Source organism: Cyprinus carpio, chromosome A20 (assembly GCF_018340385.1).
Source record: "Cyprinus carpio isolate SPL01 chromosome A20, ASM1834038v1, whole genome shotgun sequence".
Taxonomy (NCBI): Eukaryota; Metazoa; Chordata; class Actinopteri; order Cypriniformes; family Cyprinidae; genus Cyprinus; species Cyprinus carpio.
The window spans coordinates 26,277,470-26,305,134 of NC_056591.1; the positions used below are offsets into that span (position 1 = coordinate 26,277,470).

At 36.2% G+C, this 27,665-nt stretch overlaps 1 pseudogene; it reads left to right on the plus strand.

The window, feature by feature from the left end:
• On the plus strand, positions 1 to 27,475 carry LOC109108382 (annotated as a pseudogene).
• The last annotated feature ends 190 nt before the right edge of the window (positions 27,476 to 27,665 follow it).

The window sequence follows — 27,665 nt, forward strand, 5'->3', positions numbered from 1 at the left end:
GTCTTTAGACATTTGCGATGTCTCGTTTCAGGTTTTCGCATATGATTATTGCTTCTGGTCTATGGATGAGGCAGAGGCGGACAAATTTGCAGGTCTGTTGATATTCAAAATCATTCATTTTGCTATAATGACTAACCCATTTGTTGAAACCATCACTAAGCCTCTGTAATGTGTTTATACTGCAGTGATCTGAATCATCAGGGAACATTTATGATGGCAATTGAAACTCTTTATCCTCTGCTTATGTTTCCTTGTAAACTCTTCTGAAGAAAAGACAAACCTGTAAAACTGCTTTACCAAATCTACTGTTCATCTGCGGTTTATCAGCACTGAAGATTTGTAAAGCTTCAAGACAAGCTGAGCTCTATTAGCAGTTGCTGTGTTTATGTTAATTACCTTAGTATTTACTTGTCTTTTAGTTAAAAAATTAAAATAAAATAAAAATTCACAATTACAATAACATACACACAATGAACTTCAAGGAATTTGATAAACTTGAATTGAACCCTTTAAAGGAATACTTCACCCAGAAATAAAAATGTATTCACATTCAGGCCATCAAAGATGTAGATGAGGTTGTTTCTTCATCAGATTTAGAGAAATGTAGCATCACATCACTTGCTCAGCAGTGGATGCTCTGCAGTGAATGGGTGCCGTCAGAATGAGAGTCCAAAAAAAATTAAAGTTATCCACAGCACTCCAGTCCATCAGTTAATGTCTTGTAAAGTGACAAGCTGTGTGTTTGTAAGAAACAAATACATCATTAAGATGTTTTTAATTTAAAACCATTCCTTTTGGCCAAAATATAAGTCCATAATCCATAATAACGCTTCTTCCAGTTAAAAGTCCATCTCCTGTTGTCTCTAACATCAAAATCCACCCTCATAGAGTTGTTTTGGCTTGTAAACGGTGCTTGATCTGTGCAGATTTCTCTCCTGATTCTGATGAGATGACTGTTGCACAGGAGGAAGTGTTATAATGGATTATGATTACCATATTTTAGCCAGAAGCAACGGTTTGAAGTTAAAAACATCTTGAAGATGGATTTGTCTCTTACAAACACACAGCTTTTCTCTTCACAAGACATTAACTGATGGACTGGAGTGATGTGGATTACTTGTCTCATTCTGACGGCACCCATTCACTGCAGAGCATCCATTGGTGAACAAGTGATGTAATGCTACATTTCTCCAAATCTGATGAAAAAAACAAACTCATCTACATCTTGGATGGCCTGAATGTGAGTTCACTTTCATTTTTGAGTGAACTATTTGTGTTATTCTCAGTTGATTTAGTAATGCTTGCCAGTTATTCTCATTTGCAGCATAAATGCTTATATTGTGTAATGTCTGACTCATAGGTCAGGATGTGGTGTTTCAGTGTCTTGGAGAGAGTCTTTTGGACAGCGCTTTCCAAGGATACAATGCCTGTATATTTGCATACGGGCAAACAGGTGGAGTTAAATTTGCTGGAAAGCTATCTATGCAAAAAAAAATATTTTAATCTCTATAAAAGGTTTAAGCAGAACTACTTACTGTTTCATAGTACTTAACTCACTTCTGCTCTTGGATATCTGCTTTACTTGTTGTAATGTAAATCACTGAAGGTTTCATCAGAGTATATCAGACTACTTGCGTATACATAAAATGTCAGTTGTCACTCTCTATCTCCCAATAATATGTCTTGGTTAGATTTTGAATGCTTAGTTTTATGATCAAAGCTCTGTATTTTCCAAACATGTAATGCAATGCAATACAGTGATGATGTATTTACGTTTCTTAAAAGTCTGATCATATTTGATACATACATTTGAACGTGATTCACTTGTGTACTAAATTCTACACCCTTGGGCTGCAGGCTCAGGAAAGTCGTACACGATGATGGGAACGGCGGAGCAGCCGGGTCTGATCCCACGCCTGTGCAGTTCTCTGTTCCAGCGCACCGTACAGGAGCAGAGGGAGGGCGAGAGCTTCACCGTGGAGGTGTCCTACATGGAGATCTACAACGAGAAGGTGCGAGACCTTCTAGATCCCAAAGGGTGAGTCTGTAGAGAGACTAATACCTGTTGTCCAATGAAAGCCCATATTCTGGTTCTTTTTCTGCTGTCAGTGTTCTATCAATCCTGAAAACCCTACTTGGATTTAACTTTGTGCACTGCAAATATGGTTGATGTCTCCTCTCAGGAGCCGGCAGGCGTTGAGGGTCCGGGAGCATAAGGTGTTGGGGCCGTATGTAGACGGTCTGTCCCGCCTCGCTGTGACCAGCTACAAGGTTCTTCCAGCACCTTCATGAAGCTCTTCATGTCAGATGCTCTCAGTGCTGAAGCAGGATGATCGGGAATATCTTTGGTTTGGTTTTTCAGGACATCGAGTCTCTGATGTCGGAGGGGAATAAATCCCGCACTGTGGCGGCCACGAACATGAACGAGGAGAGCAGCCGCTCGCACGCCGTCTTCAACATCATTCTGACGCACACGCTCCGAGACCTGAAGACTGGGGTGAGATGCAGATCGACCTCTTATCCTCTGAATAATCATTTTTAATCAAAGGTGAAGTGTGTCATTTTTTAACTAAATGAAATCGAACATATAACTAGATATTTATATTTTCTGAAGATGATGTAAATGTTTGCACCACTTACACTTCATTCAGAAAATGGAAAAATATATTTAAAAAAATTAAATGTAAAAAAATATATATTTATTATTTATTTTTGCAATTCATTTTGGTTTAACTAGTAATGTAGAAATTACACACTTCAGCGTTATTACTTTACACACACACACACACACACACACACACACACACACACACACATATATATATATATAATATTTTTATTTTTTTGAACTGAGACTATAAATAAAAAGTACTAAAATAAAACTAGAAGAAATTACTAAAACCTTAACTAAATTTAAAATAAACAGAAAATATACAAATAAAAACCTAATTCAAAATAACTATACTGTAATAGTATCTCAGTGAACAAAATTACACTGTTTTAAAGTTGGCATGAAATCAAAATCTACTGTTTATTGCATGTTACTGGTCTTATTGTAAACAATTCTTCCTTGCATTTTTTTTTTTAAGAAAAAAAAATAAAAAAATGCCTTAAGTAATCTTGAATCAAAATCTGATTACTTGCTCTTCCTGTGATTGTTCACATGATGTCTATGACGGATGTAAGTCTGTTACATTCAGATCTGCCTCCATTCCAGTATGCAGTGCTCGTTTGCACAATCCAATTAACAAATGATGATTAAAAAGTCCTGTCTTACCTTTGTTTTTCTTGTCATTTGGAAATGCATCACACTACAGAAGTAAATTCCGTTTCATGCTGAGTTGATAGAAAAGGCAGGTCTGTCGCCTGTATAGCTGTCATGGACTGAAATGTATTGTTTGTGTGGACGGGGCTGATTTCAGACGAGTGGAGAGAAGGTGAGTAAACTCAGTCTGGTGGATCTGGCCGGCAGCGAAAGAGCAGATAAAACTGGAGCTGGAGGAGAAAGACTCAAAGAAGGCAGCAATATTAACAGGTCAAATCACACACACACATGCACACGTTTGTTAGGGATTTTTGACTATGCTGTTCCTAAATTACTTAATTTGATTAATCGGCTGATATTTGGTCATTTTGACACTCACTGGCTGTTTTTTTTTTTTTTTTTTTTTTTTTTTTTTGTCAATTGTAAAGTAAGCATTTATTTAAATTATTTTTTATTTATTTTAACTATTTAATTACATGACTTGCTCTTATTTATTTATAATTTTTAATATTTGTTTTAATAATGCTTATTTGTGAATAAACTATTTTTTTTATTATTTTTTATTTTAATTATTGGGATAATTAATTGCTTTCTCAATATTTTTTTTTTCCTTATTCGTTTGTCTATAATTGTTTTTCTAATAAATGTATTTTATCAGTCATTTAATCATTTAATTTAATCAATGTATTTATTATTTTATTCAATGATTTATTTGGTTTCACACAAACACAGCATCATTTGCACACATTCAGGTGTAGTTTTTGTGTTCAGGTCCCTCACGACTCTTGGACTGGTGATCTCGGCCTTGGCGGAGCAGGGTGCAGGAAAAAACAAGAGTAAATTTGTTCCTTACAGAGACTCAGTGCTCACATGGTTACTGAAGGTGACCATAAACTTTATTTTACTACTACAAACCTTTAAGAATTTAATCATTTGTTTTCAAGAAAAAAAAATTCAGCCCAAAATGAACATTTTGTTATTAATTTCTCACTCTAACGTTATCCAGTGGCTGAATGCTGTTACTTTATCTGCATAAAGAACTTTTTTTAAATGCATAAAAACCTTCCATATTGTCCATGTTGCTGTCAAGATTCCAAAAACACCATAAAAGACTTCTAAAACATTTTCATATGAAATTCCAAAAATCTGTGAAAAGGATGCCACAGATTTGGCTGTGTTTCCTCAAAACTCTCTGATGTGATTTCCTCTGTTTTTTTGCACATCAGGACAGTTTAGGAGGAAACAGCCGCACCGCTATGGTTGCAGCGGTGAGTCCAGCGGCCGACAACTACGACGAGACTCTGTCCACACTCAGGTACGCCGACCGGGCCAAAAGCATCGTTAATCACGCCGTGGTTAACGAAGATCCAAACGCCAGAATCATCAGAGAGCTGAGAGAAGAGGTGGAGAAACTCCGCAGCCAGCTGACCGAGGCTGAGGTACTGCACAAGAACACCTGACTGCTGTGTGTGAGCTCAACTTTCACCTCTAGCACCTTCATCAGTGTGCTTTCTGTGTGTGTGTGATCAATGAAAGCTCCTGAGCTCAAAGATAGACTGGAGGAGTCAGAGAAGCTGATCCAGGAGATGACCGTGAGCTGGGAGGAGAAACTCAGGAAGACTGAGGAGATCGCACAGGTATTAAACACACACACTCATATGTATGTGCCAGAATTTTTACTTTTTATTTTTTTTAGTTGCTTTTTTTTTTGTGAATTGAGTAAATATGTAAGGATTTAAATCATTTTAATTAATTTTAATTAAAAATCATTAAAAATTTAACTATTTAATGACATGATTATTCTCATTTATTTTTTAATTTTTTTTATTTAATACTTTTTATAATTATTTTTAACCCCTTCAAATTTACATATATTTACATATTTTCATATAAGGTTATTTAGTTTGATTAATTGTCTGATATTTGGCCATTTTTACATTGATTGTGTTTTAGGTAGATTAAAAAAAATTAATTGAAATTATTTTAAATTAAGTATATATATATATATATCTATATATATATATATATCATATATATATATATATATATATATATATATATATAATATATATATATATATAGCAATAGTAGCATAATAACTACTTGTCTCACATTTTTTACCCTAAAAATACATGATGCTTTCCATCAAAAGATATTTTGACATTTTCAGGCCCATTTTTTCACCTTTTTACTTAATTGTTATTTTTTGTATAGTTGTTTAATTGTACAATAAAAAATGTTGCAGGATTTACTTTTTGCTCAGAAATTGCTAGTAAATTTCACAAATAATTACAAAGTAACATATTGAAATAAATCTGAAATTTTTAAGAAGAAAGACTGTCAATTATTATTTGAAACTATAAGTAAAAAAAAAATAAAAAAATAGTGGAGAGCGTTTTACAAGAAAATACCATTTCAGTGTGTAATTGTTGATCTGTTTTTTTTTTGTAATTGTCAGCATATCACCACACACAGGTTTTTGTCAGGATCTTCTTTATTTAAAGACATTTTAAAAGCCCTCAGGACAGTCAGCAAAACACACAGAAGTGTGGTTGGCATTGCTCTGAAGTGAAGTGTGTTTGGCTCTTCAGGAGCGACAGAAGCAGCTGGAGAGTTTGGGGATTTCTCTGCAGTCGTCTGGGATCAGAGTCATTGATGATAAATGCTTCCTGGTCAACCTGAACGCAGACCCCGCCCTCAACGAGCTGCTCGTCTATTACTTAAAGGTACAGACACAGATTAATAAAGATCAGTGTTACGGTCTCCGCTTGAATATGTTATAAATCTATTCATATGTGTGCATGTATAAATGGTTGATGGACTGTCAGCTGTAATATTGTTCATTTGAAAGTGCCATGTTTTGGTGAAGTTTGGTGTGGATGAGGTGTTGTATTTTGATTGACGTGTGTGTTTATGTGCAGGAACACACTCGTGTGGGTTCTGCAGACTCTCAGGACATTCAGTTGTGTGGTTTGGCAATTCAACCGGAGCATTGTGTTATAGACATCAAACTAGAGACGGGAGTCACGCTCACCCCGAAGAGAAACGCTCGGTAATCTCTCTCTCTCTCACACACACACACACACACACACACACACACACACACACACACACACACACACACACACACACACACACACACAGAGAGACTGAGGCAAGCGGAGGATTACATGCCAAACTGTGAAATTTACACAAAACAATCTAAAATTATAAATGATTTCTAAAAGTATCACTAAAAAATTATTTAATTAGTTTATTTCTGAAATTATTTCATTTAGTTTAACTTGAAATAACTATTCAAATATCTAAAACTAAAACTGAAATAAAAAATGCATAAAAACTGTAGATATTTTAAAATTATTTTTTTATTTTTTACCGTAAATTATTTTGGTAATTTATTTATAAACTAATGAAAATGACAAAAGCGCACAACAAAATTACACAAACTTTTACTAAATGAAATAATAATAATAAAAAATAAATGTTAAATTCAAAACAATTCTAAATGTTAATAAAAACTATAATAGTGTCTCAATTATACCAAAGTAACACTGCATGTAAATTATGCTGAAATTAAAAGATTTATTTATTTGCACTATTTACTCAGTATATTTGCACTAATAATGCACTATGTATGTGCTCTAGTAACAAATTTATTTGCACCGTGTTGCACTAATAGTGCCTCATTTGCATTATCTACTCAGTTTATATGCACTATTTGCTCTAATAATGTACTATTTATTCAATTTGTTTGCACTTGTTGCACTTTTAGCCCAGTTTATATTCACTATTTGCACTAACAGTGCACCATTTATGTGCAAAACCATTAGTGCACATAAATATTCAGTACATTAACAATTGAAAGAAAATTCGATTTTAATGGTATTCATTTATTCATTCATATTTGTTTATATATTAATAAATCAAACTTAATATTATATTTTATATATGTATATAAATATATTTATATTAAACACATTTTATAATTATTTTAGAGTAATTGTATTGTAAATAAATTGTAAATTGCTAATCTAATAATTAAATACAACAATTAAAGTATATAATATTTAGAATAAACTATATATTGCATATACAGTAGACCGTTATATTAACTGCACAAATCCTGTTATATAAAGCTTAAACCCAAAATGTTGATAACTCATAACTATGTTTTAGTCTGTCTCTACTCTAGCTAGTGATAGTATGTAAGAATCTGTGTGTATGTGTCTGTCTCTGTGTGCAGCACATTTGTGAATGGTGCTGTGGTCTCGTCTCCCGTCCAGCTGCATCATGGGGATCGAATCCTGTGGGGAAACAACCACTTCTTCAGGTCAGTGCTGGGTTTAATTGTGTTTCAGTGATTGGATGTCCATTAAAATGGTGCTTGATTAAAATCTTAAAGACACCATTTAGTATGTCCTCTTCTTAAACGACCCCTGAAGAAGTGTCAGAGTGACCCAAAGCCGTGTGTGTGTGTGTGTGTGTGTGTGTGTGTACTGACTGTGCTATTCTCTCTGTGTTTCTCAGGATCAGCGTGTCGAACGCGTATCGTGTTGAGGATGAGGAGGGGTGTACGACGAAGGCTCTGGATGTGGATGTAGACCGTCTCAGTCACGCCTCCAGTGACAACAGCTTCAGTTTTGAGTCTGCACAGACGGAAGTCATGATGAAAGCGCTGGGAAACAACGGTAAGAGGCACGGCACACAACTGACAACCTGTTACTGTCAATAGAACCCGTTTTAAAGGGTGATTCTGGACTGCTTTAAGTATTACAAACAAATAAAAAACCACTTTGAGATCCAAGTGAAATTGAATGGTGCTACATTTAAATTTAATGGCAGCTGTGCCAGTATTCTTCTGTAATCTTATGGTTGCATTACATTTTTAATCACCATGCCTTTTTTTGAGACCATGTGTAAACAAAAATAACTATTAATATTTGTCATATATAATGAAAAATGTATTCCTTTTTGTCTTGTTGTAAGAAATAACATTACATATAGGTTTTCTGGCTTCTAACTGGATATAACAAAAATTAGATTTTTTTTTTTTCTTTTATTTTAGATTTAAGTCTAGAAAGACTTTTTAGAGAGTAGGTGTAAACAAAAATATCCATTAATATATATTTTTTAACTAAATAACATCAAATGTACCTTAAAATGTGTATCAATGATTTTAAGCTTTTTTTTATTTTATTTACATTTTTTTGTAAACAAAAAAAATCTGCTAATATTTCTCAGATATCATGATTTTTTATTTATTTTTTCATTAAAATGAATAACATCACATAAAATTTGAATTCAGGCTTTTAAACAGATTTAACAAAAATGAGAAATTATTTATGGCATTGTTTTTCTTCTTTATCCTAGTATTTTTAACATTTATTTTAGAAAGACTTTTTGAGAGAGTCCATGTAAACAAAAATATTTACATGTGTAATTGAATTTTTTCCAGCATTTAAACATACACTTCTTTATAGATATATGTGTTTGTGTGTGTTATGTAATTTGTATTAATCTCTAAAATAAAAGTTATCAAATTATATTTAAAAAATAATATCTTCCATCTTTTTATATGGACAGTTTTTCCATGATACAGCATGTTGACACTAAAAGCTTTATTATTAAATAAATAAAACATATTTAAAGTATTTTAATTAAATGTGTCTTCATCTGCATTTTGACCAACTTATTTTTAAGTATCCAACTCTTTCATGTAAACCATCTACATGGTTCAGGAAATATTATTTTACTGCACAAGAAGAGGATTTTTTTTTTTTACCAATTCGTAAATATAAAAACCAAAACAACAAAAGCAATATATAAAGAATAACAGCACTGGATGGGATCTTAAAACACAAAGGAAGACAAAGTATTAAGCTAAGCATAAAGCACATGCTCATTCTGACCATTTAGCTCTGTATGAGTGAGATGTGTGTGTCTGTGTGTCTCAGAGCCGCTGCAGTCGGTGCTTCACTCTCTGGAGCGCAGGCATGAGGAGGAGAAGCGCTCGGCTCTGGAGCGGCAGCGGCTGATGTACGAGCAGGAGCTGCAGCAGCTGCGCAGACGTCTGTCCACAGAGCTGCAGACGCAGGGCTCTCTCCCGCAGCAGCAGCTCAGCGCCAGCCTGATCTCCTCTCAGAGCCCACTGCGCCTGTCCAGTGACGAGAGGTGAGAGCCGAGCGCACAAGCTTCCGCTTTTGTGTGTGTAATAAACATCATGTTTCTGTGGTTTCAGGGAAGTTCTGATGAATCGAAGTCTGCGTAAGCTGAAAGAGCAGATCGTGAAGGCCAATCTGCTGGTTCAGGAGGCTGGGTTCATCGCTGAAGAGCTCAACAAGAAAACAGAATATAAAGTCACACTGCAGATCCCGGCTGCCAACCTCAACGCCAACCGCAAGGTCAGGAGAGACACCCTCTGTGTGTGTGTGTGTGTGTGTGTGTGTGATTGATTGTTGACGTATTTGTCCAGTTATATTTTTAACATTAATGTTGTAGATGTATGGCGTCATATTAGTGAACTGTTCAAACCGAATGGTTCGTTTAAATGATTCAGTCAACAAGCAAGGCTTCGTAAATCGTTCTTAGGAAACTGAACTGGATGACATGTTTGTCACAATCTGTATAACTTACTCAAAAACAAAGCAATGTTTGATTAAATGTTTAAATATAATATTCATTTGATCTGCAAACTGTTCATCCGGGTTCACATTTTTTTTTTTTAAAGAAATGAATACTTTTATTCAGCAAGGATGCATTAAAGTGATCAAAAGCATCAGTGATGAATTTTATTGTTTTACAGTGATGAATGTGAAATAAATGCTGTTCTTCTGAATTTTAGATTCATCAGAGAATCCTGGAAAAATCTCAGTTTTCACAAAAATATGAAGCGGCACAACTGTTTTCAACATTGATAATAAGCAGAAATGTTTGTTGAGCAGCAAATCAGCATATTAGAATGATTTCTGAAGATCATGTGACACTGAAGACTGGAGTAATGATGCTGAAAATTCAGCTTTAAATCACAGGAATAAATTATATTTTAAAATATATTCACATAGAAAACAGCTATTTTAAATTGTAATAATATTTCACAATATTACAGCTTTTACTGTATTTTTATTAAATAAATGCAGCTTTGGTAAGCAGAAGAGACTTCAAAAATAAATAAATAAATAAAAAAAAATCGTACTTACCCCAAACATTAAACAATAGTCTATTTTTTATTATCATTAATTCTAAAATGTATTTCATCAGACAGAAATGGTTCTTTGTGAGTTTTGTCTGTAAACACGAGCAGTCAGAGAAATTCAGACATTGAAAGTAGCTTAGAGGAAGTGATTTTGAACATTAAGGTATATCCTAAAGGAGGAGCTTGTTGAAGTGTGGGTTTGACTGATGTTTCTGGAGCGCAGCGGGACACGGTTCTGAGCGAGCCGGCGGTGGAGGTGAGGAGGAAGGGCAAGGGGAAGCAGATCTGGTCCATGGAGAAGATGGAGAACCGGCTGGTGGACATGAGAGAGCTCTACCAGGAGTGGAAAGACTATGACGAGGACGATCCTGTACGTCAAATCACATTTATCACAATTACCATAACCAACAATAACTGCAGTGACAATGCTATTTTGGAGCTATTAATGTAGCATTTATTATTGTTGTTATTATGTCATTTTAATATTATTTGTTTTTATTATTTATTAATGACATTATTTTTAATATTAGATTATTTAATACATTTTTTACCTTCATTATTTTATTTCAAATGGTTTTCATTATTTTTAATTAGAAATGTATCTCTCAATTAACTTGAGGCTATAAAAACTGAAAGTATCAATTATATTATAAAATGATTTTATATTTAGGAAAAAATATAGAAGTCTCTTAATTAATATTAGGCTTTTAAGTATAAATGTTATTATAAAAAATATATATTTAAGTACAAATATATAAGTCTCTCAGTTTATATGTGGCTGTAAGTGTTCATTTTATTATATAGAAATTATATTTAAATACAAAGATTTAAGTCTCTCAATTAATATGAGGTTATACAAGCTGAAAGTATACTTTGTATTATAAAAGAATACGTAAAATCAACTATCCAGTGTAATTCATAACAGTGCTAAATTAACTTTATATATAAATTTCCATCCATTTTGGTTAATGTTATGTTGTGTTTTAATAGAGATAACAATCTAAACATAAAATATGTAAATAAAAGTAGTTTTAAAATGATTTTAATTTTAAAACAATCAAAATAAAACACTAAAATGGGTATGGTGGTGAAATATAGGTTCATGTTCATATGTTCTGGCTTGCGACTAGTGTTTTTTCTGAGAAACTGTAGATAAATAAATAAAAATAAAACACACTAAAATATTTTGTACGTTTAAATGTATAAATGTAAGTTTTTAAAGTAACTTTAATTTGAAAACAAATATTTTATTAATATTCAACTACATATATATATATATATATATATATATATATATATATATATATATATATATATATATATATATATATATATATATATATATGTATACAGTATACAGTGTGTGTGTGTGTGTATGCATGTATGTATTTATTTATTTATTTATTTATTTATTTTATTTATTTATATTTTACCTGCATGTCATGTGACATCAGAGAACTGTCAAAGTGTAAATGTGTAGTTAAATTATTTAAATATTAACTTGCATTCTCAGGGGGATTTACTCCAAGTAAATATTTTAGGCCAAAGATTTGGCTGACAAAAAAGTTTGGGAATCCCTTAAAGGGATAGATTCTGTCATCATGCTTTCTTATGTTGAACATAAAATAAGATATTTTGAAGATTGCTGGTAATCAAACAGTTGGTGCTTCCATAGTATATTTTTTCTCTACTATGGATGTCAATGGCATGAAGTGAAAACACCTTCCGACATGAGGGGGAATAAATGATGACAGAATTTTCATTTTTGGGTGAACTATCCCTTTAAAGGAACATAATGTACAACTAGTTTTTCTACGACCTTCATAAATGAAGTATGCGTAAAGGTGTTGATCTCATCCTGGCTGTCTGTGCTCAGGCCATGCGCTCCTACTTCAAGCGTGCCGATCCGTTCTTCGACGAGCAGGAGAATCACAGTCTGATCGGTGTGGCTAACGTCTTCCTGTCCTGTCTGCTGTATGACGTCAAGCTGCAGTACACCGTGCCCATCATCAGCCAGAAGGGGGAGGTGTGCGCACACAGATCGATTAGAATTAAATAGTTTATTAAAGAGTGCGAGGCACTGACTGATTGCCGTTGGTTCTGTGTGTCTTCAGGTGGCGGGTCGTCTTCACGTAGAAGTGGAGCGTGTGAGTGGAGAACTGGAAGAGCGTGAGACGGGGGGCTCTGAGAGCAGTCCAGACGGAGAGACGCAGGAACGCAAACTCACCTGCATGGTCAGATATAACAGGACGTCTCTGCACAAACATGCAATATTGATGAACTGTAGTTGAGTGTTTTTTATTTCCAGATCAAGGTGTTGAAGGCGACTGGATTGCCTCAGCACCTCTCAAACTTCGTTTTCTGTCAGTATCATTTCTGGGAGCAGCAGGAGCCCGTGTTTATCGCCCCGGAAGTGGGTCTGTCCGCCCCCAGCAGCAGAGAGCCGCAGAGTCTGGTGGTGTTTGACAAATGCAAGGTGAAAACAGCTTGTGCCCCGGCTGTTTCTCTCCTAGTTTTTACAGACCCTGTCGGTCATCACACGTCTCTTTCTACGTCTGCAGACTCTAGAAGTGGCCGTGACTGAAGACTTTCTGGAGTTCCTGATGGACGGCGCCGTGGCTGTTGAGGTTTATGGTCACAAACAGGCAAATCCGCGCAGGAATCTGGCTCTCTGGGACCTGGGGGTGATTCAGGCAAAGACTCGCTCGCTCAGAGAGAGGTACACCAGCATTTCTCAGACTGTCAGTGTTCAGATGATTGGATGCATAATTAATAGTTATACTTGTATATAATATGCTATACTTTTACTAATAAGTAATTGAGTTTAAAAAAAAATAATTCTGTGGAGGCCACACCTCCAGGAGATCAGTGAGCCAGTGGGAACTTAAATTATTGTCTTCGAACATGGTGTTTTGCGTATGTAACTGGATTGGGTGTTGATGCAAAACTATTAAAGATTCTTACAGCACTGATATGTTGCATAGGTATCAGCATATAATATTTAGATCATCAAAATATGAATTCATAGATACCAAACATGGTGAGGCTACATTAACTCGTGGTTTTCTAATGAAATACACAAGAATAGTAATAATACAGTGACCTGAGGATATGCATGGTCTTTTCATTTGGCTGTGAGTTAATGAGAGAAGTCCTGTTCTATGGTAGAAAGGAAAGCGTTTGGTTGACAAAAAAAAGTTTGGGTTTAGGACTGCTCAAACTAGGGTGCCAGGACTTATTGGTTGTTACCGGGGTTAACTCGAGCTTTTTTCTAATGGAGTGAAGTGACCCGCAGGCTGGAGCTCTGGGTTCAGATCCTGGAGCTGAATGATGCTGGAGAGTTTGTGCCGGTGGAGGTTCAGCCAGCTAAGGACGTCTGCACAGGAGGAATCTTTCAGCTTAAACAGGTCTGTGTGGGCATTAATGATAGTAACGAGGTGGAAAACACATTTTTTCCTGACTTGATTGTGTGTCTGTGTGACAGGGTCAGTCCAGGCGTGTTCAGGTGGAGGTGCGTTCGGTCCAGGACTCCGGCACCATGCCTCTGATCATTGAGTCTGCACTCAACGTCTCCATCGGCAATGTGGAGGTCCATCAGGCTCGATCTGGCAAAAGCACAGAGACCCAGAGGGTGAAAAACTCATCTTAAATTATTACCATTTTAAACGATTTCACGCAGAAATGTTGATTAAAATGTTTGCTAATTTTAAGAACATTTTGAACCAACTCTCAAACACTAAAATCACAGGTAACCCCCAAAAAACATTGAATGCATTAAACTAAAATAACTTTTATGCATTTTTTTTTTTTTTTTTAGAATTTAAAATGGAGTGACACTAAGTGACCCTACTATAAATCTGATTTTATGATTTAATATAATAATTTAATATTTAATATGGTGATGAAAATGATCTGTTCTGTACAACCAGATGTACACTGAAATCACGGGTAACCTCAAAAACATTGAATTCGTTAAGTATATACTCGTAGACATGATTAACCGGTAGAGATTATGGATAATCGTCACGGTTACAAGTGACTGAAATGCAATCAGCAGCGAAAGAGAATTTATTCACTATATGTGCGCTGTCAGAGGGATATTTTGCTGCTTTAGTAGCCTTGAACGGTTAAATACACACAGTTGTAAGTGTCAGAATGCCTTTGACACTGAGAATGTCTTTGCAAGTATCCTCATAAACACAGTAATTTTGGTCTTAAGTGAAAGCAAACAGCTGAGAAAGTATATTGGATCCGGGCAGCTCTTAAAGTGACAGCAGTGTTCATCAAACAACAAAAGAGAAAATCTCTCACTGCTCTTGATTAAATCACTTTTGTAACTTTAATAAAAATAAATCTATATTTCATTTACACTGAAGAATATGCAGTGTTTTTATACATTTGATTACTTTATACAATGTAGGTCGCATTTCTTATTTATTTGTTTTACTGTTATTTTTTTGTCCTGTTGCTTGTAATTAGTTTATTGTTATTTTTTTTTAATAGTTGAAAATGTATTTATTTTTTTAATTTAGGCTTGTATTAGTTTTCAGACGCACAGGTCTTAACTCAAAGTTTTCCTGTTATTTCTGAAGTGGGAGATAAAGATGTGGACAGTTATCAGGTAATGACTTTTCAGCCTTTTTAAATATGTAAATGTTTATGATACGTCTATAGTTGTCACTGTCGTTCATCAGGGCGGGACTAAGATGCTGAATATTGAATAGACACTGAGATATAAAAATGTAAATGTGGATGGTCATATGTTAATGAACCCATTTCAGAATGATTCTATTTATAGACACTGTTAAAATTGTTGTTGTTGTTGTTTAGCAAGAATGCATTAATTTCATCAAAAGTGACAGTTAAGACATTTATAATGTAATTAATAGAAAGAGTTCTATTTCAAATAAATGCTGTTCTTTTGATCTTCTGCATGTTTGTGCCTGTAGGAGGTTGATCTGGAGAGACTGAGGGCCCGGTGGCTCACGGCTCTAACTGAGCGACAGGAATATCTGGACCAGCGTCTCCAGAAACTTGTCGCCAAGCAAGGCAAGATGAGATTTAGATGAACTTCATTATGGGCTGATGAAAACATCAAATGTGTTTATAAGTGGAATAGATTGACATCTTTGGTGAAAGTGAGAAAAGTGTTTGACCTTCTGGCATTCACAGATAAGTCAGAAGAGGATGTGGAGAGCGAGTCGCAGCTGCTGGAGTGTCGTCTGACGCTGACAGAGGAGAGAAACGCTGTGCTGGTGCCCTCTGCTGGCAGTGGTATCCCAGGAGCCCCGGCGGAGTGGTGTGTGACCATATATGTCATTCCTATCAAACAGAACTAGCTTTATCTAACCATAACCAACTCCTGAAATCCCACAATCTGCTTGTTTTAGTCCTCTTTGGTTCATTCAGTTACACATGATCCTTACTTTCACTGTCTGACTCCTGTTTCTGCAGGGTCCCTGTGCCAGGAATGGAGACCCACATCCCAGTCATCTTCCTGGACCTCAACGGTAAATATTTACCATGTTCCAAATCCTGGTGCGCTGCCTGGACGTTTTCTTCCTACAAAGGCAGCTGCCTACTAAGGGAACATCAAAACTGAAATAGACCTCATGAGTGAATAATTTGGAACATGAACAGAAATATAATTTAAAATTGTCCATTTTAATTCAGTTTAACTGTCTTTATTGCCAATTGAAAAGCTAATAATAAATGTAAAGTTAAAATAAAAACAATGAAAATAAAACATAAATAAAATATTTAATTAGTTTAAATGCGTGATATGCAGTGTTATTTTAGTATTATATAATATTTTATTAATATTTTAAATTGACTTTTATTTTTGTATTTTTACTTATCTTTTTTTGTAATTTTATTATGTGCTTTTGGAATTTTTATTAGTTTTTGTTTTATTAATATAACTTTTTTTTTTTTTTTTTTTTTTTTTTTTAGTCCAATTTTAGTTTTTCAGTTATTTGCCAAGGAAACATTTCTCATTTTTGTTCAGTTTTTTTTTTTATGTATTATTTGTATTTTATTTTATTTCTGCTTTATGATAAAGCTGATTTATTGATAAAACAGTCTAATATACAGTATATAAAATACATACATAAAATAAAAACAATCCAAATAAAACAGCTTTTTTAAAATCTGAAATATTTGTGTTGCTAAATTATTGAAATATTAACTTAAAATCTTAGTGGGACTTTGAATAAATATCTTACATTGGGTTCAGCTGACAAAAAATCCAGCTGTTGTATGAATGATTTCTGATCAACATTTCTCCCTTCTGTCTGTCTACAGCTGATGATTTCCATGATCATCTGTCCGCTCCTCTAGCTGGAGGTCTGGATGCTGCGCTCGACAGAGAAGATAAAGATGATTTCATGGACTTACAGATAGTCAAACACTATGAGAATGAGGTGAGGAGACAGTATTTTGCTATCGGTAAAAAAATAAAAATAACCAGGATATTCCACATTACATGAAGTGGTCTCTCTTCCCACAGATGAAGACAGAGGCATCATGGGACTGCACCGTTCATGACAGTCCTGAGCTGAATCGAGCGACGGGGCCGGATCACAGGATTTACCTCACCGTCCGTGCCATCGTTCTGCTCAGTCATCCCGCACAAATGCAGCTGGTGCTACGCAAGCGCATCTGCGTGAACCTCACCGGACGACAGGTGTGACTGATGAAGATACTTCTGTGTGTTTTATTGACTGCTCTTTTATTGATCGGATCTCTTCCTGCAGGGTTTTGCTCAAAGTCTGCTGAGGAGAATGTCTCACCGCAGCTCAGTTCACAGCTGTGGAGTCACGTTTGAGATCGTCTCAAATATCCCAGGGGTACGTGAAGCGCAACATGATCTATTCTTGTTTAGGCATGCGGTTCTTGAGTTGCAAATGAGTTGGATACTATACACTAGTGTTCAGAAGTTTGGGGTTTGCAAGGTTTTTTTAATGTTTTTTGAAACAAGTCTCTAATGCACACCAGTACTGCATTTATTTGATCAAAAATGTGATTAAAAAAAATTGTGAAATATTATTACAATTTAAAATAATTGTTTTCTATTTGAATAGATCTTAAAATGTAATTTATTCCTGTGATGCAAAGCTGAATTTTCAGCATCATTACTCCAGTCTTCAGCATCACATGATCCTTCAGAAATCATTCTAATATGCTGATTTGCTGCGCAAGAAACATTTGTGATTATTATCAGTATTGGTTCTTTGATGAATAGAAAGTTCATAAGAACAGCATTTGTTTGAAATCGAAATCTTTTGTAACATTATAAATTTTTTTACTTTCACTTTTGATAAATTTAATGCATCCTTGCTGAATAAAAGTACTAATTTCTTCCAAAAAGACCCTACATTTTGAACAGCACTGTACATAAGTCTATGAGAAGCAGGTAACAGAAACAGGTGTGTGCATTTGTTGACAGGACATTCAGAGCTCTGAGGACAGAGAGATGCTCGCCCAACTGGCTGCCAGCACCGACAACCCAGGAGCCGACAGTGAAGCCGCCATCCAGAAATACCTGCGGAGTGTGTTAGCGGTGGACAACATCCTCACTCTAGACCGTCTCAGACAGGTCTGACACACTTCATGATCTCCTGTACATATGCAGTATTGTATCTACTTCATATGTGCCAAATAAGAATATAAATGCTTCGTTTTTTGATAATTTTTTCTTGTGAATTCAGGAGGTTTCGGTGAGGGAACATCTGACAGATAAAGGAAAGATTCCCAAACACTGCCTCAGTTCACCCAATGTACACCGGGTAAGACATGAACAACATCTCTGAGCAAAAAAGAATCTAAATCAGCCTAAACTTAAACCAGAAATGAAATATAAGCTGTTTATTTTTCAGCTCTCTGGCAGTAGGAAAGATCTGTCCAGCAGCCAAGACTCAGAAGACAGTAAAGTGAGAAAAAACATTAATTAGTGGCATAACAGCTCAGATTTCCAATAGTTTGGTTTGTGTCACAGTTCAGTACATACAGTACTTAGTATGTCACTGTTTTGGGAAACTACTAATGGCAAGCAGTGATTTATTGCTGTGATACAATCCTTGACTCAGTAACATCCAGGATACTCCGATTTGTACAGTATTTGCGTCTTTGTTTCATTTTCAGGTTCATTTTATTACTTATTTACTGTCCATCCATTTATTTACTGATGGTTTGTGTCCGTGCTTTGACATTCTGTAGAGTGGTTTGGACAGTCGGCAGGAGATTTCTACACTAACATCAGCCACAAAGAGTCCATCTCACTCAGCGTCAGTAGAAAATCAAAAATCAGAGCCAGGTAACTGTCCTCATCCTCTTCTGCTGTCCACGTTTCCCTTCACAGGTGAGACGGAGCTTGCATTACCTGTTTGACTTTACTCCAGAGTTTGGCTGTCTAACATGCCAACAGCAACAAACCAGCAAAAACAACAGAACACCTTTGCAACCATACAGAACACATGATCAAGCACTTAGAACAACTTCACAACACCTTAGCAACCATACAGAACACTCATTTTAACAACATGACAAAAATACTCAAAACACCTTAGCAACACCCTAGCAACCATACAGAATACTCATTATAGCAACATAATAAAGCACTCAGAACAACTTAGCAACACCTTAGCAACCATACAGAACACTCATTATAACAACATGACAAAAATACTCAAAACACCTTAGGAACACCCTAGCAACCATACAGAACACTCATTATAGCAAAATAATAAAGCACTCAGAACAACTTAGCAACACCTTAGCAACCATACAGAACACGCATTTTAACAACATGACAAAAATACTCAAAACACCTTAGCAACACCCTAGCAACCATACAGAACACTCATTATAGCAACATAATAAAGCACATAGAACAACTTAGCAACACCTTATCAACCATACAGAAAACTCATTATAAAATACTCAAAACACCTTAGCAACCATGCAGAATACCATTGCAACATAACAGCATTGAGAGCAATGCCCTAGAAACCACTCATCATGCCATAGCAACTGCATACAAATACGACAGTCTCTCAGAATACCTTTGCAACACCCTAGCAACTACTCATAATACCACTGAAATTGAAAAGTAACATAATTAAAATTCTCAGAACACCTTAGCAACACCCTAGCAACCAGCCTAAGCTCTCTAGCACCTTGTCAGCAAGCGGCACTTTACTTCAGATAACTTCAGATAAGTTGTTGAAAGTTTCTGTTACTGACACTAGTACATTTGACCTGCTGGCCTGTGCATTAACTAGCACTGCATGGCGCTTATTAAAGGTTTGTGTTTGCAACAGTTGTTTGGTGCATGTCATCAAAATGCTCTTAAGTAAAACGGGTCAGTAAAAAGTGTTTGTGCTTCATTTGGCCACTGTGCGGTGCTGATCTGCTTATGTAGTTATGTTTTTGCTTTATTCATGCTTTGCACACTTTTTTTTACTCACGTGGGTTCCCTGCTCATTTCTCCTTTGCTTTTTTTTCTGTCCTTCCATCTTTCTCTCTTCCGCTACTCCTCAAACCCGTGTTCCTGCAGGTCTCTCAGGATTTGCTGCATCTTATTTCTCCCCAGTGAAAGCTCTAGTGTCTCCAGTACCCAAGATGTTCAAGACTCTGTTATCCAAGAAAGAGGAGAAGAAAGAGACGCCTCCTCCTGCTGTTTTTAAGCAGGTAGCAACACCTGCTGTGGCTCGTACTTTATGAAAAATCTCTAGATTTAGAAGCTGTGATTACCATACAATGTCCTGAAAAGATTTTAATTTATAAATTTTGAGTTCAAGGTTATGTTTCATTTGTATTTAAATTATGTAGCTTTTTAATAATAATAATTAGAAAGAAAAAACATTCATCAAGTTGTATTGCAAAATTCCTGGTAGATATTCCTGGTAAAACACTTGATAATATTTTCCCCCTTTAATTTCACCTAGAATGTGCCACATATTATTGTGCAGTCTGCCAGTCTTGAAGACATCAACAGCTATGAACTAGTAAGTCTGTTCAGTAAGAACCTGAAAAATAATATTTGTTTGGTATGATATTTGTTTTTTTTTAAATAGTACTAATATTTTTTGTATTTTATATTTATTTAAAATAATTTGTGTCTGAACTTGTGTAGTTGAAAACATTTAGATGCATTTTATGGTAGCACTTTATTTTACAGTCTTGTTTCACGTGTACATACTATGTACTTACTATAGGAAGGTTTAACCCATGTGGTTATATTATACTACCCAGAACGGTACTGTAAAATACACGTACAGTAAAATAAAGTGAAACCCATTTCATTTTGAACTCCACAGGGTCCATCAAAAGAAACTGCTCAAGACAGCCAATCAGAATCTGCTTCCTTTGTGCCCATATTTCCGGTTATTCCTGATAAAGTAGACGCCACTAAAGCATCCACCATATCCTCAGAAACCACGTCTGACATCCAGATAGTAAGTCTACATGTATTCAAGGCAGCTCCTTATTAGTATGGTGAGCAGTATGTGGTGATGTGGTATAGTGGGAAGTTGCTTTTATTACTGCGTATACTGTTAATTAGCTTGATCTTATTGATCTCCTCAGAGCCATGCTATGGAAACTCCAATTTCAGAGAATGTTGAGGAGATTCTACTTCCTCAAGAAGTTGAAGTTCCACCTCTTTCTGTTCCTCCAGTGGTTGAGGAAGTTCTACCTTCTAATCTTTCTCCAGAGGTTGAGGTTCCACCTCCTAATTCTCCTTCAGAGGCCGAGGAGGTTCTACCTCTATCTGTTCCTCCAGTAGATGAGGAAGTTCCAGCTCCTAATCTTTCTCCAGAATTTAAGGTTTCACCTCCTAATTATTCTTCAGAGGCCGAGGAGGTTCTACCTCTATCTGTTCCTCCAGTAGATGAGGAAGTTCCAGCTCCAAATCTTTCTCCAGAGTTTGAGGTTTCACCTCCTAATTATTCTTCAGAGGCTGAGGAGGTTCTTCCTCCATCTGTTCCTCCAGTAGTTGAGGAAGTTCCAGCTCCTAAACTTTCTTCAGAGGTTAAGGAGGTTCTACCGTCATCTGTTTCTCCAGAGGCTGAGGAAGTTCTATCTCCATCTGTTTCTGCAGAGGTCAGAGAGGCTCCACCTCTTTCTGTTTCTCCAGAACTCAAAGAGTCTCTATCTCCTACTGTTCCATTGGAGATTAAGGAGGTTTTACCTCCTGCTCCTGTAGAGGTTCAGGACCCCAAGCAAAGTCCAGTTGGTGATTCAACAAACAGCTCCATCAGCGATGTCTCAAGTGGATACATCTCCACAAGTATCTCCATAGTGACTCTTTCAGAGTGTGTGGCCTTGAATGTTGATCCTCCTCTCTTCGACAGCACAGAGGCCAAAATAGACTCTACTTCCAAAAAGACTGAACCGAAAACAGAGTTTGTGCCAACAAGCAGCATATCCCCAGAGCATCAGTCAAAACTTGAACCAGCTGACCTAGAACTTGGAGAACAGACAGCTACAGAATCCCAGACATCAGAAGAACATGGTCAAGTGTCTCCTCTAGATGCATCTCCTGAAAAACTCCTCAGTGTTTCTGATTCCTTACCTCAAGAAGCCTCTGAAGTCAACGTCTCTTCGTCTGGCCAAACATCTTGTTCAGCCCCATCAGTACTATCTACGCCATTAGCACCATCAGTTGCCTCTAAAACATCTGATCCATCTGTACCAGTGAAGACAGCTAAGCCATTAGCGCCTACCCAGCAATCAAGACCTGAGCAAAACGTCAAACCCACTTCTGCTCCACCACCAACCCTTTCCAAATCCACAGAGTCAAGACCTCTGGCCTAAAGTCTTTCAAAGGGATCCTGAATGAAGAAGAAGAAGAAGAGGGTAAAACTAAACACATTAACTTTTCATCTGCACTGAGCGAGTCTCAAGAAAGACTGGAGATCATTTCTGATTCAGAGGAAAGCTTTGAGATTCCCGACTGGCTGAAGGAGGGGGAATACGTCACTGTGGGCACCAATAAAACTGGAACAGTCCGTTACGTAGGACCAACGGACTTTGAAAAGGGTGTTTGGGTTGGAGTGGAACTTGATGTTCCAGCAGGTTCGTAATGCTTTTTTACTTCAGTAGATCAATATACAGTATCAGTAGAGTCTGCAATACTACCGGCATGCATATCAGATTCCAGTCATTGGAAAGGACTTGCAACCCCCTCACCAGTGTTTCCTGGATAATGGATTTGCAAATATTGTTTGTAAGGAGCATTTGCATGCATAACTTGAGTAGATCTAGAGAATAGTGTGTGCAGTACCACCTCCTTGCAGTACTTGCCAGGGCTGCATTTCCCAAAAGCATCATTGGTGCCAATAGCTGCGTTTCCATTACAGATGTGCAATATTTTATAAATATTATCCAAGCATTAATGGCAAGGAAAGCCCCTTATATCTGGGAGTGGCCACATATGAAGTGTTTCTTGGAGGTTATAGTACATTAAAGAATGATTATGTGATTTTAACATACGCTGGGTGACCTGTAAATAAAAAAATAAACGGTTTCCATTGCAGTTTTTTGAAATATTACTTTTTCGAATTGCCTGAAAAATCATGTGAGCGTAAAAGGTTTTTTGCGATATATGCAAGTTTTTGCAAAATTGACATGTTTCCATTGCAGCTAATGGCATCTACGATCTGCTTAAGCTTATGATGGTTTTAGGAAATGCAGCTCTGGTCCCAGGTATTACATGTTGTGGACTTGGGGTTTTGTAGGATCCAAAATGGTGCTCACTAGTGCCTAGTTTACACTTGCATAAGGGCCTTTCGCACCGCAGGAACCTTTTCATAGTACCAGAACTAATTGTGGAACTACCCACTTTTTGGCGTTTTCGCACCGCTGGAACTGGGTGTGATTTTTGTACCAGACTGCCTTTTTCGAGAACCAAATTAGCTCCTACCTCCTGAGGAGGGGGGTCTAACCAGCACAACTGGTACTAGACGTGACTTTACTATGATTTGATTGGATGGGGACGAAAATGCCCTCACGTGCCATGATTTAAAACACTGTGTAAACATACTGTACTAACATTGGGTCAACTTATTTCGCAAGTATGATGAACAGCGATAGATGGACGGACGCTGAAGTGCAGGCACTTGTAGCAAATGTAGCACTGCCAGTTGTCGTTGGAGATTCTTAGCCCTCCTTTCTGTTCTTTCAATCGCTTTACGTATACATCGATATTCCACATCCATTATTGTGAAACCCGCGAGACACAACAAAAACACAGCTCCAGTCACAGCGTCCTCCATCCTGCTGTTGTTAAAGTTGTTCTTCTTTGTTTCCATTGTTGAACGCTGCACACAAATAGTGTCGCTGTCGACTGGCACTTCCTAGTACACACTTTCGGTGCGAATGGAACCATTTAAATGGTACTGGGAAATAGTTCGTGCAAAATCGTCCCAGTACTTTAGTACTATACATTTAGTTCTGGAACTAAAGCGGTGCGAAAGGCCCTATAGACAGCGGTCAACTAACCAACTATTCCAGTTATTAGAAATAACTTCTAATCGTATGATCAATGGACCAGTGATTTGCATGGTTCTCTTCTTGTATCCACCACCAAACATTTCTAAATGAAAATGATGGTTTGGACTCGTAATTGTGTATGATTCAAAATGGTGCTCACTAGTGCCTTTTTAAGAAATTTACACTTGCATAAACTACACAGTGGTCCACTAACCAACTGTTCCAATTGTTAGAAATGATTTCTAATCGCATGATCATTGGAGCGTTAACTTGCAAATGTTCTTCTCTTGTATGCACCAAATAATTATGCTTTTCTTCATGTCCAGGTAAAAACGATGGTTCGGTTGGTGGTCGCCATTACTTCCACTGCAACCCTGGTTACGGTGTTCTTGTGAGACCAAATCGGGTCATGAAAGCATCGGGTACCGCTAAACGGTCGAGGCAGAAACGCAAGCAGAACCTCTCGGGATCTAGCCCCAACCTGGCAGCCCTTACAGCGATGGCCAAAGGAGAAGCTGGAGCACGCAAGGGTGAAAACAGGAAGTCTTGGGTTAGCTGATGAAATTGCATCATTGTTGATGGACGTGCACGGAGGACAGTATTGGTATGGCACTGAAACATTACACTGATACTTGCAGGGATGTAACTGCCACCCGATTTACGCATATCTACAGTACACTACATAGTGCCTGCCTAGTGTTCGAAAAGCCCATGTTAGAGGTGTATTTTCAGCCTCGGTAAGCAGTATTTTTGGTATTATTCTTTTTCTTTTTATGTTTTTAATATCACAAAGTGCCCTGTTTATCTGAACCCAGTGTCAGGGAGTATGTGCATGTGGTTGTTACCTAGAAAAATCAGGACACTGATGGATTCATTTCATGATTTTATATACAGTAGGAAGGCAAGATGGGTTTTACTCGTGGAGATTAAAAGCTCCAGACTGTTTTATTCATAAATGATTGTTTTTGGTTTTATTATGGTGAGTTAATTCTGTATTTTCTCTTGGTTTGGTACCTTTGTATTGTTTTTTTTTTCTTCTTGAACAAGTAATTTATGATCAAATTGTTATTTTATTTATTTTGCAGATCAAAGTAATGACAAAAAATAATGCTGAAGATTTTATATTGCAATGGTGAGAGTAATAAACTTTATTTTATTATCTTGCCTTTAAATGTCTGCATGAAATTGTAGATCTTATATACAATCTTCAAACTCTTTGAAGAATAAAATCACAAGGCTGATCATCAATATACCTTTATTTTCCATAAGATAAAGTACTAAAATAAACACAAGTTTTAAAAAAATTCATTTTAAACAAAGAAACTGTACAAAAAGTTATATATACTATAGTATACTTACAGAACAGTCTACTGTCCAAAAAAGGCACTAAATTCTTAAATGGGAGATACAGATGATTCACAACAGAATGCTTTGAAATCATATAATTATTTGATTCAAACAATCTTTAAATTCATAGTTACTATCTTCTGTTTATTTATACAGTTGCTTTTATAGACCTATAGATTTTTTGTTTATAGACATATGAAAATGCACTCTGGGGAACTAAATGGAAAGCACCCATTTAAACCCGCAGGGTTACCGTTCGTTGCTCTGGAATAAAACACTTAAGGCAACAGAACGAGTCATTCGTAGTATCTGTCTGTCACTGTGAGATTATGTAAATGTCAATACTTGACGTCATACTGCAGTTTGGCACATTCTGTCATGTGTACAAAGAGGCTCTAATGACACACAGACGTGGACAAGTCGTTTCCTTAGTTTGGAACACGACTGTAAAAGCACATTTGAACATTACAGCATTAGAAAATGACCTGTAACAAACCTACAGTACAAAAAATGTGGCAAATAAAGTAGTGTTTCTTGGGGTGCTTGATCTGAATCAGACACGCTTCAGGAGACTGCTCTGAACATAAAACATTAAAAAAAATGTGTAAAACAATCAAATAAAAAAAGAACCTTGAATTATTATTAAAAAAAAATTGTCATTTTATAAATTTCAATTGTACACCGTTAGAATAGAGAAAGGATACATTAAAAATTGGGCTTCATTATTCATGACACAGACCTAAACCAATTTCTGTTAGCTGTTTGTAAAACCATTCTTATGTAATTTGTCGCTTTATGCAAGTGTTGCATTGAGTTTGTGATCATTTATGTAAGAACGGCTCTACGAATAAATCGTTCAGCTCGTTTCAATGAATGAAGCCCAGCGAGTGAATGGTTATTTTAGAACCTTTTTGAATAAAATAAGCTACATTTTGGAACCAAGCTTATGTTAGATGAGAGTTAGACTCTCAGAGCTGTGTGGCAGCAGAACAAACATTTGTCAGTCAGTCTCTTGTGAACGATTAACACAGTGAAATTCTGATGGCATTTCACAACAATAATAATAATAATAATATTAATAACGCTTCTTGGGAGTTCGCACATGTTATAATTCTGACTGCTGTCAACTTGAGCCAATATTTCACATTGACGTATTTAGTTCTAAACATCATAAGAGCAGATGCTTCGGCCTTGACTCTGTGTGAAATCTTTGGACGTGAATAAAAACGTAAAAGCTAAATAAATACAAACATAAAAATAGCGCTTTAATGCATATTCACTTTGGGTAATGCTGGACACTTAAAGGTGGGGTAAGCGATTTTTCAAAAATGCTTTAGAAAACTGATTCGGGCCGAGTAGCAAAACAAAGTTGTAGCCAATCAGCAGAAAGGGGCGTGTCTACTCATGATGTGGAGGAGAGAGCGCTCAGTGAACAGGACGGACATAGAGAGTTGGCCAACGAGTGACATGACTTGTCTTAAAAGGACTTTGACTGGACGCGACAAAGCGACCGTTGAAAATCATTTAATAATTTGTGTCAAAACGTCATAAATAAAACGCAGCAGCAGTTTTCTGTCGGGGATAGCACCGCGCCGCTCGCGTCTGGTGTAGACACAGTGTAACATTGGTTTTGCTTTGTTTCACAGAACTAATCGTTGTCTGGGTTGCGTACATATGTGGGGTGCGGAGCTATCAAAATAGGGGCAAGACTCTTTTGGGGTAGGGGTGTGTTTGTTTTGGTGATTTCAAATGTCAACATTGGCTACCAGAAATCACTTACTCCACCTTTAATGGTTTAAAATAAAGAAAGCTAGCTGTCTGCCCACTGAAGCCTCTCTTTGCAGGTTCATTTAGAGTCCAGGAGACTTGAGCTTTAACGCAGATTAACTTGCGCTTTGGCGGTTATGTAATCACATCTTTCAAGTTTCACTACAATTATATTTCACCCCCCCCCCCCCCCCCGCCCCATTTGAACGTAATTCAAATCAAAGTACAGTGTAATGCAATTGGATGAATCTCAAAAAAAAAACATTTATATTTATATATATATATATATATATATATATAAATATCCTGGTTTAATGTCTCCCGCAAACCAAAAGGAAAATAATAAGAAATTATAATTTGCATTTTGAAGATATTTTTAATGGCATTATGGCAATAATGCACATTTTTCCCTAAAAAAAAAAAAAAAAAAAATGTATTTTTTAATGATTATTTTTCAAGTCAGGCATACGGTATGTCAAATGCTTTACAATGTAAATGTTTTATTTTCAGCATTTTTTGAGGAAAATGTTTTATGCAAAAAAAAAAAAAAAAAAAAAATTATATATATATATATATATATATATATATATATATATATAT